This window comes from Lutra lutra, chromosome X (genome assembly GCF_902655055.1).
Source record: "Lutra lutra chromosome X, mLutLut1.2, whole genome shotgun sequence".
Lineage (NCBI taxonomy): Eukaryota > Metazoa > Chordata > Mammalia > Carnivora > Mustelidae > Lutra > Lutra lutra.
In genome coordinates this window covers 74,970,026-74,982,954 of record NC_062296.1, presented here as the reverse complement: position 1 = coordinate 74,982,954, position 12,929 = coordinate 74,970,026, and the positions used below count along the sequence as shown (strand labels likewise).

Sequence of the window (12,929 nt, the reverse complement as noted above, 5' to 3'; positions counted from 1 at the left end):
ATTAGGTGAGATTTATGTCTACTGCTCCAGATCTTTTCTCTGTTGCTTATATAAAAAATATTATTTTCCACAGGTATCTATAATTTTCTTTAAAATTTGATTCATTGTTAGTAACTGCCATCAAATATCAGCCTATATATGTTCAGATTGTTTATCAACATCTAACATTAAAGTTACTTAGTATAAAAACTGATATTCACATATGCATAAACACATATACTTTAATATATGCAATTCAATTGAAATATTGTTATCTTTTGTTTATTTGTACTTTCAACAAAGATTTATCAAACACTTACTAAGCATCAGACAGATTTTTGTCTGAGGATAGAAAGGAAAATGCAGAAGACATCAGTTGGCCTGAAGATACCGTAGTCAGCCAGGGAAGATAGACTCATAAACAATTATGCATACCACTATATGGTAAACACTGTTAAAGATCTGGTGACAAAGTGCTATTGCAACCATGAAGATTGATGATGGATACACAGAACAAGGTGCATTGAACCTGCATGGGATGGAATTTTCTTTTTTTTTTTTTTAAGATGTTATTTATTTGTTTGACAGAGAGAGCGATCACAAGTAGGAAGAGAGGCAGGCAGGGGAGCTAGCAGGCTCCCTGCTGAGCAGAGAGCCCAATGTGGGGCTTAATCCCAGGACTCTGAGATCATGACCTGAGCCAAAAGCAGAGGCTTAACCCACTGAGCCACCCAGGTGCCCCAAGATGGAATTTTCTTGATAGAGCAATGGAAAAGACCTTCTCTTTTACATAGTGGAAGTGGCTCAATGGCAGCCCCAGTGATCTGGGAAAAGTTGCTATGAGAAAGGAAAAACAACAATGTGGCCAGAGAGAAAAGTGCAAGGTGGCACATGGAAAGGTGCAGAAGAAGTTAGAAAGGAAGATTTTAGGTAGATGTGAGAAATTCTGTGGTTAGAATCCCAGGCTCAGAAGTTTTAGCTTTTCTTTAGAAGATGGAGGCAGTAATCCAGTATGGCCTAAATCCTATAGAAAAATTTGTTCTGGGTATTCATCATCTAGATAATTATTTAATAAATTATTTTTGAGAGCTCTTCTTGGCCAAGTGGTTGCTAAGAATCTGAGCCAAACTCTCTGTTCTCAGGAATCTTATAGTATTTTGCAGGAGAAAACTAAGTAAAAAATTCATGTGTGATTTAACAAAGGTTATGAAAGAGGAAAGAACAGAGGGTAATGGATATAGAGATGAGCCATGTGATTCAGAAAAATAAAAAAGAGGAAGGGCTTCTTTAAGATATAAGTGTTCAGCATTGACATGGAGTGAAACTTAGCTAGATGAAAAAGAGGGTTTGGTGTAGATCATAGGTAGGGCAGTAGCGTAAGGCTGGAATCATTGTATGATTTCTAATTTTCTATGACCATATCAAAGTGTCCATGACTTGGGTTGTTCTGAAATGTAGCTATAGAAGTAGAAAAGGATCACTTCATGGACTGGGGTACAAAACCAAAGAAGTAACACTTTATACTAAAAGATATAGGGAGCCAATGGAAGACTTTAAGCAGGTAGATGACAAAAATCAGATTTGAGTTTCAGGGAGCTCATTTGGCAGCAGTGTTTGAGGAAGTTGACTGAGAGTTTGGAGCAACACTTAACTACAGGGTTGTCTTAGATTGTACTCCCCAAGAGGTAGATCCTCAGGTCTACCCTCAGTAGACCAATCATTAAAGAAGTGGTGGAGTGATAGGGAGATGAGAAGGAAGCCAACAAAATGTGTATTATAAAGCCAGTTACTCATGCAGGCAACTGGAAATTAGGTCCCCTGGAAAACTCTGGGAGAAAATGTAGACACACTCTCAGCATTTTCACACCCAAGGGGAGAGGAAACTGAGTTATTCCCCCCTAATTCCACATCTGTCACTTATGGAGGACTTCTTCTAGAAACAGTATCTCTCCAACATTTCTGGTTTGCCCTTCATGCAGACTGACCTTGGTTCCAAACCCAGACAAAAGCCCTCAGACTGAGGGTTTCAGGTGTTTGTGAGAGGCAGCCTTTATATGGTAGCCATATGTGTGTGGGTATTGGCATTATCAACTACAAGGACTTACTGGATGGGAAGCATTGAGGGTCTGGACATAGGCCATGATAGTGGGAATCCAGAGAAGACAAGGGGAGCTACTATGTCATCACTTTAATAGGATTTTACTATGAATTCAGTGTTAAGAATGAATTATGAATGATGACTTTCAAAGACTAGATAGATTTTTTAAAATTCTGAATTTGAGTATACTTGACACAGAAGTTACGTTAGTTTCGGGTGTACAAAATAGTGATTTGACAAGTTTATACATTATGCTGTGCTCACTACAAGTGTAGCTACTATGTGTCATCATACAATATTATGACAGTATTAATGACTGTATTCACTATATTATTGCCTTTTATTTCCATGACTTATTCATTCCATAACTGTATCTCCCACTCTCCTTCAGCCATTTTGCCCATCCTCTTACCCTCCACCTTTCTAGCAACCATAAGCTTGTTCTCTGTATTTATAGGACTGATTCTGCTTTTTGTTTATTTATTCATTTGACTTGTTTTTACATTCATCAAATAAGTGAAATCATATGGCATTTGTCTTTCTCAGTCTGACTTATTTCACTTAGCATAGTACTCTCTCTAGGTTCATTTGTCTGTTGCATATGGCAAGCTCTCATCCTTTTTTAATGGCTGAATAATATTTGTGTATGTGTGTGTGTGTGTGTGTGTGTGACATTTCCTTTATTCATTCAACAATTCTGTGCATTACTCATTGTTCAGCATGATAAGTATACTCTTTAATCCCCATCATCTTCTTCATCCTTTCCCCCCTCCCCTCAAGTAACCATCAGTTTGTTCTCTGTAGTTGAGTCTGTTTCTTGGTTCGTCTCTTTTTTTTTTCCTTTGTCCATTTGTTTTGTTTCTTAATTTCCACCTGTGAGTGAAATCCTATGGTTTATTTCCACATGTGAATGAAATCCTATGGTTTTTGTCTTTCTCAGTCTAACTTATTTCACTTAGCATAATATTCTCTATGTCTATCCATGTGGTCACAAATAGCACAATCTCATTCTTTTTTTTTTATGGCTGCATAATATCTGTGTGTATGTGTGTGTGTATGTGTGTACCGGATCTTCTTCATCCCTTTATCTATTGATAGACACTTGGATTGCTTCCATATCTTGGCTGTTGTAAATAATGTTGCAATAAACATAGGGGTGCATATATCTTTTCAAATTATTGTTTTCATTTCCTTTGGGTAAAATACCATAAGTGGAATTACTGGATGCTATGGTGTTTATATTTTAAATTTTCAGAGAAACCTCCATACTATTTTCCCCAGTGTCTGCACCAGTTTACAGTCCCACCAACAATGTATAAGGGATGCTTTTTCTCCAAATCCTCACCAACACTTGTTATTTCTTGTCTTTTTGATTTTAGTTATTCTGACAGGTGTCAGGTGATTTCTCATTGTGGTTTTGATTTGCATTTCCCTGATGATTACTGATGTTAAGCATCTTTTCACGTGTCTGTTGCCCATCTGTATGTCTTCTTTGGAAAAATGTCTCTTCAGGACCTCTACCCATTTATTTTTTGGCTGGGTACAGTATACTTTATTGATGGTATGTGACAAGGTAGGGCTCCCCAGGCCCCTCCCCTTCTTCAGGGGTCTAGGATGGAGACGGTGGAGGTTGGGAGATTCTTAGTGTTTCAGGGGATCATTTGGGGCAGGGACTCCCCAGCAGCTGAGGGCCTCTCTCTTCCTCTTGCTCTCACTGAGGCTGGTGGTCCAGGGGGCTCTTACTCCTTAGGGGCCATGTGGTCCGTAAGGTCCACCACCTGGTTGCTGTAGCCAAATTCATAATCCTAGCAGGAAATGAACTCGACAAAGTGGTCATTGAGAGCAATGCCAATCCCAGCATCAAAGGTGGAAGAGTAGGTGTCACTGTTAAAGTTGCAGGAGACAACCTAGTTCTCAGTGTACCCCAGGATGCCCTTGAGGGAGTCGTCTGATGTCTGCTTCACCACCTTCTTGATTTCATTGTATTTGGCAGCTTTCTCCAGACAGCAGGTCAGATCCACAACAGACACGTTGGGGGTAAGGATGTAGAAGGCCATGCCAATGAGCTTCCCATTCAGCTCTGGGGTGACCTTGCTTACAGCCTTGGCCGCACCAGTGGAAGCAGTGATGATATTCTGGGCAGCCCCTTAGCCATCATGCTACAGCTTTCTGGAGGGGCCATCCACGGTCTTCTGTGTGGCAGTGATGGCATGGGAGGTGGTCATGAGTCCCTTCATGATGCTGAAGTTGTCATAGATGACCTTGGCCAGAGGAGCCAAGCAGTTGGTGGTGCAGGAGGCATTGCTGACAATCTTGAGGGAGTTGTCATACTTCTCATGGTTCACACCCCTCATGAACATGGGGGCATTAACAGAAGGAGCAGAGATGATGACCCTCTTGGCCCTGCCCTTCAAGTGAGCCCCAGCCTTCTCCATGTTGGTGAAGACGCTAGTGGATTCCACAACCTACTCATCACCAGTATCGCCCCATTTGATGTTGGCAGGATCTTGCTCCTGGAAGGTGGAGATGGACTTTCCATTGATGACAAGCTTCCCATTCTCAGCTTCTACTGTCCCGTGGAATTTGCCATGGGTAGAATCATACTGGAACATGTAGACCATGTAGCTGAGGTCAATGAAATGGTCATTGATGGTTACAGTATCCACATTGCCAGAGTTAAAAGTGGCACTGGTGACCAGTTGCCCAATATGGCCAAATCTATTCAATCCGACCTTCACCATTGTGTCTCAGCCGGCACTGCACCAAAAGGTGTGGCTGTCTGTCAAATGGGGAGGAGCAGAGAGCCCCTCTACCCATTTTTAATCAGATTGATTTTGTGGTGTTGAGTTGTATAAATTCTTTATATATTTTTATATTAACCTCTTGTCAAATATGTCATTTGCACATATCTTCTTCCATTCAGTTTTGTTTGTTTTGTTTTGTGGGTGGTTTCCTTTGCAAGGCAAAGGGTTTTTATTTTATTTTGACGTAGTCCCAATAGTTTATTTTTGCTTTTTTCCCCCCTTGCATTAGGAACCATATCTAGAAAAGTGATACTATGGCTTATGTCATAAAAATTACTGTTTGTGCTCTCTTCTAGAATTTTTATGGTTTATAATTTCGCATTTAGGTCTTTGGTCCATTTTGAGGTTTTTTTTTTATGTATGGTGTTTTAAAGTGGTCCAATTTTTTTTTCTTTTTTTTTTTTACTAGTAGCTGTCCATTTTCTCAGCACTAATTGTTGAAGAGACTGTCTTTTGCCCATTGTATATTCTTGCCTCCTTTATCATAGATTAATTGACCACATAAGTGTGGATTTACATCCAGGCTCTCTGTTTTGTTCTATTGATCTATGTGTCTATTTTTTGGCCAGTAACATACTGTTTTGATTACTATGGCTTTGTAGTATATCATGAAATCTGAAATTGTGAGACTTCCAGCTTTGTTTTCCTTCCTCAAGATTACTTTGGCTATTAGCATGTTTTGTGGTTCTACAAAAATGTTATTATTATTTGTTCTGGTTTTGTGAGAAAATGTTGTTATTTTGAGAGGAACTGTAGCAATGGAATTGCTTGAATCTGTAGATTGTTTTGGGTAGTATGTGCATGTTAACAATACTAATTCTTCCAATCCATGAGCATGGAATATCTTTCTATTTGTTCGTGTCATCTTCAGTTTTTTTCACAAGTGTTTTATAGTTTTCAGAGTACCAGTCTTTTACTCCTTTCGTTAAATGTATTTATTCCTAAGTATTTTATTGTTTTGGGTCTAATAGTAAATGGAGTTATTTTATTAATTTTTCTTTTTGCTACCTTATTTGTGTATATAAATGCTACTGATTCCTGGCTTAGTTTTGTGTTCTGCAACTTTACTGAATTCATTTACTACTTGTAGTAGATTTTTGGATGGAATCTTTAGGATTTTCTATGTATAGTATCATATCATCTGCATATTGTGACAGTTGAACTTCTTCATTCCCAGTACTGGATGCCTGTTACCTATTTTTCTTTTTCTTTTTTTTTTCCTATTTTGTTGTTATTGTTGCTATAGCTAGGACTTCTAGTGCTGTGTTGAATAGAAGCGGTAGAAGTGGACTTCCTCGTGTTGTTCCTGATCTTAGCGGAAAAGATTTCAGGTTTTTACCATAGATATGGTGTTAACTTGGGTTTTTCATATATGGCCTTCATTATATTGAGATATGTTCCCTATAAATTCACTTTGTTGAGAATTTTCATCATGAATGGATGTTGAATTTTGTCAGATGCTTTTATGCTTCTAATAAGATGATTACATGATTTTTTCCATTGTTTTGTTGATGGTAGTATATCACATTGATTAATTTGTGAATATTGAACTATTCTTGTTCCTTGTTACTTCTCACTCATTTCTGATGTTATTTATTTGGGTCCTTTCTCTTTTTTTTTTCTTGATATGTCTGGCTAAGGGTTTATCTATTTTATCTTTTCAAAGGACAAGCTCTTGGTTTCACTGATTTTTTTCTGTCATTTTTTAGTTTCTGTATCACTTATTTATGCTCTGATCTTTATTATTCTTTCCTTCTACTCAGTCTGAGCTTCGTTTTTTTTCCTCTCTTTTCTTTTTAAGGTTAGCTTGTTGTATTGTGCTTTTTGTTGTTTCTTAAGATAGACCTGTATCAGTATATTTTTCAGTCTTAGGACTGGTTTTGCTGCATTCCAAAGATTTTGAACCATTGTATTTTCATTTTCATTTGTCTCCATGTGTTTTTTAATTTCTTGTTTGATGGCTTCATTGACTCCTTGGTTTCTTTAGTATCATGTTGTTTAGACTCCATGTGTTTGTGGTTTTTACAGGTTTTTTTTTCTTGTGATTGATTTCTAGTTTCATTATGTTTATAATCAGAAAAAGATGTATGGTATGATTTCAACATTTTTTAAATTTATTGAGGCTTGTTTTGTGGCCCAACATATGACGTATTCTGGAGAATCTTTCATGTGCACTGGAAAAGAATGTGTACTATATGTTCTTTTTTTAAATTTTCAATCTCATTATAGAAGGTCTCAGTGAGTTCTTCTACTCTTCTTCCCAGTGAGCATCTTTATAATCATATATATGCTTATATATGTGTGTGTGTATGGATATATATCCATACACACACACACAGAGAAAGCGTGAGCGCCTGAGTAGGGAAGGGAAGAGGGAGGAGAGAGAGAATCTCAGGCTCTACAATCAACACAGAGCTCAACATGGGGCTCGATCTCATGACCCTGAGATCATGACTTGAGCCAAAATCAAAGGTTGGACACTTACCTGACTGAGCCACCCAGGCACCCTACCAACATTACTTTAAATTCTTTATCAGGCATATTTCTTATATTTGTTTAACATAGTTCTTTTTCTGAGGCTTTGTCTTGTTCTTTCTTTTTTAATATATTCCTCTGTTTCCAGATGTCTGGATGTCTGCCAGGTTGTTTTTGAGTGTTCTGCAGTATGAGTGTCCTAGCAAGCCATTGAAGCTGGAGTGAAGTAAGTCTGCAGTGTTCCATGGTCCTTTGCACCTGTGTTCCTTGGTGCGAAGACTGAGGCTGTAGTGAACATTAGCCAGAAATGTCCCAGTACGCACCATCCTATATCCACCTTGGTGGGTCAGCTGGGGCTGTGTGGGCTAGGGACACAGAGCTTTCAGGTCTTGAACTTGTTAGAAAATATCTTTTAATCACTTCAGCAAGCTTCTGCCAGAGCATTGGGTTTGTTTTGTTCTCAAAGTGTTCAAGTTGTCTTTTCTAAAGTATATACTTAAAGTTACTTTGAAAAAAGAGATAATAGATGTCAGGAATTTCCTTCTAAAGAATTTAGGTGGTGTTCAGAGCAATGGGTAGGAATAGAAGTGAAATTAAATCAGCAATATGTTGATAATTGTTGAACCTAGATGATGGTGTATGAAAGTGATGTAGTGTTCTCTGTTTTTGCATGTTTGGAATTTTCATATTTAAAAAAAATAAGGTCACAAAAAATCTGAATGGTTCTCTAATTGTTATTTTTGTACTATTTATCTCTTTTATGTATCAGTAAGCTATAGTTTATAACACATCACTTAAAAAAACAGTGGGTTAAAACAGTTAGCATTTGATATTGATCATGAGTCTCTGGATTGCCTGCACTCTGTCATATGTTTGCTATCAACTATAGGTCAATAGGAAGTTCTCTTCATTTTGCCTGGAATTTCCCACATGTTTGGGAGTTATCTATTTATAGGCAAGTCTAATAAGGCCTCATTTGATAAAATCAGGCTCTCCTATCACATTCTGTTAGCCAGAGCAAGTCACAAAGTCAGCCCAGATTCAAGAGGTAGTAAAGTAGACTGCTTCTTGTTAGGGGGAGCCAAAAGTGACATGGTATTACATACATGGATATAAGGGAGCCATCAATTGGAGTGATTAATGCAGACAATGTCATAATGTAAGCATTTATTGCTTTTAAGTCACCTGCTACTTATATCCTGATAGTTTACAAATGTTTATGTCTCCCCTCAACTCTCCCCTCCAGCTTTACTCTAACTATAGGTCACCTACATTTGGATTTCCCATGAACTCTGCCCATTCACTGGCCAGTGTTTATTATTTCTTCCTTAAAACCTTCCTCTCCTTTCCTTTCTTCTCCTCACTCTCTGTCTGTAATTAATGTCACTTCCATCTAGGAATCCATTCATCTATTCATCTCTCCATCCCTTATTTAGTTCAGTATTTATTTCATACCTATTATGTGCCTAAGAGTGGCCTAATCACCAAACAATCTAATACTAGCAAAACCAGACATAGCCTCTGCCCTCATAGGCCTTATGTAGCAAAGATCAAGGAACACAATCAAAGCCACAAAAATACATGTAAAATTACAATTATAACTGCCAGTAAAGAGAAAAGATGCATAGTGTTACATGAGATTATAATCATTCTGAGTCTGCTATTGATCAAATCTCAGTCTTGGAGTAGGGAGATACGGCATAACCCCCAACCAACCTAAAACAAACACAGTTTGTTTGGAGGTAATTTGTAATATAGTCTATCCTGATGAATATATGTGGTATTGTGATGGGCTATCCTCATATATCTTGAAGGCACCAAGACTAATAGACCTTTGTGGAAGAGGAAGTCTTTAAAACAGATGCTAAGGGGCGCCTGGGTGGCTCAGTGGGTTAAGCCGCTGCCTTCGGCTCAGGTCATGATCTCAGGGTCCTGGGATCGAGTCCCGCATCGGGCTCTCTGCTCAGCAGGGAGCCTGCTTCCTCCTCTCTTTCTCTGCCTGCCTCTCTGTCTACTTGTGATCTCTCTCTGTCAAATAAATAAATAAAAATCTTTAAAAAAAATAAAAAATAAAACAGATGCTAAAATCTTCTTTGAATGAGGCTGGAAAATGAGAGCAGAAAGGGCAAAAAATTACAGAAGCAACTGACATACATTTCAAAACAACAGGATTTTGGAAAAGAGGGTGGATGAGTTAGTATTTAGGAGCCACAATAGAAAATAAGAACAGCAATACCAGCTTCTGTCTGCTAAGTGAAGACTGTGAGAAAATAAATGGGCACCACTATGAGATGGCTGCAGGAGAAATGAGAATCACAGAAGAGAGCAGGTTTTATTTGATTAATGCCGGGAAGAGAAGGAGATGCTGAGGATTTAGGGCACTTATATGACCATGGAGATACTTATACCAGGGGTTACAATGAAAGAGTTTGAGACATAGGGTATGTTTGGATATTGTATATGAGTGGTTGACTGAGTGAATAAATGAATGGAGAAGGTAGTGCAGTAAATGTATGTGTGTTTTGGTGGAAAGGATGCTCACAATTTTGGCATCAGTTTATGAATCTAGGACTAACAGACATATGATGACTTCAGTCTCACTATCTCTTGGAGGAGGATAACTCATTTGGATGAGGTGATGACAGACACAAAGGCCATAGGATCCATGTTTTTTATGCCAGGTTGGTGGTGAACCAGAATTTCAGATCTCAGTGTCCTTTACTACTCCTTATTCTCATCTGTCATTAATTCCCACATTTAATTACTTCTAATCCAGCTGTTAGACATTTGTACTGATAGTTGTAAAATATAAGTCTGAACTTTTCCCTCCCTGTTTAAAAATCCTTCCGCAATTTCTTAACTTTTCAAAATAACATCTGAACTGTTCAAGCACGAAGGCTTTTTACCATTTCTCCATTAGCTAATACTTCAGGGTCCCCTCAAACCATACTCAACCTCCATATCAGTCATTCGGAACTACCCAAAGGTTCTTAAAACTTCATTATTTCATTTACTGGGCTGCTATCTCTGATGTTCAGACTGTCAACTCTATCCTACCCTCTTCATTTGGTTAACTTTTCTCTGACATGTAGTTTGGCATACGACCCTTTACATGTGTTTTTCTAATGTTCTTTTGAGGTAATTCCATTAACTATCTGAAGGTTTCAGAAACACCTTATCAAATACTCCTCAAGCAGTTTTTTTCCTTTTTATTTTCCTTTACATTTTTTCCTGAAATTTGGGAAGGCATGCTTTTATTTTCTTTGGGAGCTTTCTGCATTTCTTTTACTATCACCACTAGAATAATCATGATACATACAAACAGGTAATGAATTAAATGAATTTGTATGAAATAAAAAGATGAATTAAACAAAATAGGGGATATGAAAAGCCATAGCAGCAGAGGAAAAAATCTGTAGGAAGTGTGATTTTAAACTAAGATAGAACTATACACAGTGTAAAAGGCTGGTGTAAGAGTGTAAAATTTAAGTCATCATGCAGACTTGATATAACTGGACACACAATTACAGAAGTTTATTCTGATAAGTGGAAAGCTTTGTCATCACTTATACATTTTTTCCCTTGAAAGCAACCTTCATAATTTCTCTCTGCAGGGACTTATTTCAATAAATGTAAGATGCTAAATATTGTAAGAGACACAATCAATATCTGTACCAATAAACTATGACACAGTGCTTTCTTATCACAGCAATTGTAAAAGACATTCCAGTTTCAGAGATGATAAAATGTGAGCAAAATTCACATGTTAGAATTGATGAAATAAAGAAATTGATGAAAATAGACAAGCAACTAAATGATTAAACACCTGGTATTAGAAAACTTCCAGAGGAAATAAAACCATGACCTTTCAGACTTCAGGAAAAAATAATTAAAAGAATAAAATTCACTAAAACTGCTTGACCAATATTTGACAAGATGTTTCCGGAACTGTAAGAGTGTTAATTAAGTTATTTCAAAACTCAACATGAGGGTTATTATCTCAGATTTGTAAAGTAAGTTTTCAACTTATAGCAAACTGATAAGTTGCAAATTATTTTTGTCTAGGAGGCATACAAATTACTTGTCTTCAGAAGAAAAGAAAACCCTGATGGTTGTAGTTTTATCACCCTATAAGAAAGACATCAGCCAGTTTCGTATAGAGCTTCACAATTTTATTCCAGCACCTTTTCTTTTGTCAAAGAGATATGGCACAGGACACTTCTTAAAAACAGCAGGACTTCATAACTAATGCAAACAGGGTGAGATATTGAACTCAACACAGTTGAAACAAAAGTCAGGGAAGTTTTTAAATACTGGAGTGAGTTTGTGAAAAAAATACATTCAGGAGATGGTTGATTAATATGTTAAACTATCTGTATTTGCTAATCAGGGCTTATCAATAAGACCCCTACCCTATCCCACTGCACAGACTGGGAGATAGGGGTACTATCCTTCTTGATGATTGCATTTGAAAAGCGATGGCTCCCAGTTCTTGAAAAAGATATTACTAGGTTGTAGAAGATTTACATCTCAAAGGGGCAGAGAAGAAATTTACAATTGCAAGTTCCTAAAGTAAGTACTCTAAGAAGAGGAAAGTGGGAGGTGGGATGCTGTAATCAGGAAGAAACCTGTCTAAACTTTAGTCAATCTAAGGGAACTGCTAAGTTCATCTTAGTCTATATCACTGATGATACATACCAATTTCTGGTATTCTTTTAGAACCAATTTTGTCAACCTTCTGTTTCTCTCTGAACATTCAGAACAAAACAGAACAAAACAAGTAACAACAAAGAGACACATTAAAACACAAATTTAGAAAGGGCAAAAAAGTCATTTTTAGACTCTAATGAGAAAGCATGGGGAAGGCTAATGGAGTAAGGGGAGGAATAAATGGAAATAATTGTCTTTGGAATATGAACATTAACATAATGGAAAGCAATGAATAAAGAAGCATGACAGTGTTAAGTATTTTATGTCATTGTCCTAAGGGGCACTCAGTTGAGAAATGATACCACAAAAAAAACACATTTCAAATCATAATAAATATATGTGATAACAAAATAATGAAAGAGCTCAGAAGAATCCGACAATAAAGAAATTATTGTTACTTCTTAAGTAACTTCTAATCCTCTTCTCAATTTTCTTTGTAAATTCAAAAGTTAACTTGAATTGGGAACTTTACTCTGACATAAATGAAGCTTGCAGCATTTATTTCTGTATTGCCAGGAGAAATATTTATCTGGATCTGCTTAAATCTTTCCAGGTATTCCTATTTATTTAAACTTATAAAAGTCCTTTTCTTTGATGTTATTCTAAGTTTATTTTTTCATTGTCTGAGAAAATCAACTGAAAAATGTAATTTCCATTTCCTAAATTACTATTTTTCCCCACAAACTTTCTAAGACTATCCAAATGATTGCAGCAACATGGAGTATGGCAAATTGCCTTCTAGAGGGATTCTTCGCAATTAGAAATCACCCAAAGTATAGATGAAAGCAATATATAATGGTTTTAAAACTAGCTCATGGATGATGTTACATAAAGATTTTTGCTTTTACTACTTTGATCTCATC

At 37.0% G+C, this 12,929-nt stretch overlaps 1 protein-coding gene and 1 pseudogene across 1 annotated transcript in view; one reads left to right on the top strand and one right to left on the bottom strand.

The window, feature by feature from the left end:
- Positions 1-12,929, top strand: part of IL1RAPL1 (interleukin 1 receptor accessory protein like 1) — a 1,432,909-nt gene that overhangs the window by 701,106 nt on the left and 718,874 nt on the right. The window lies entirely within an intron of this gene.
- LOC125092023 (glyceraldehyde-3-phosphate dehydrogenase-like) lies at positions 3,817-4,818 on the bottom strand (annotated as a pseudogene).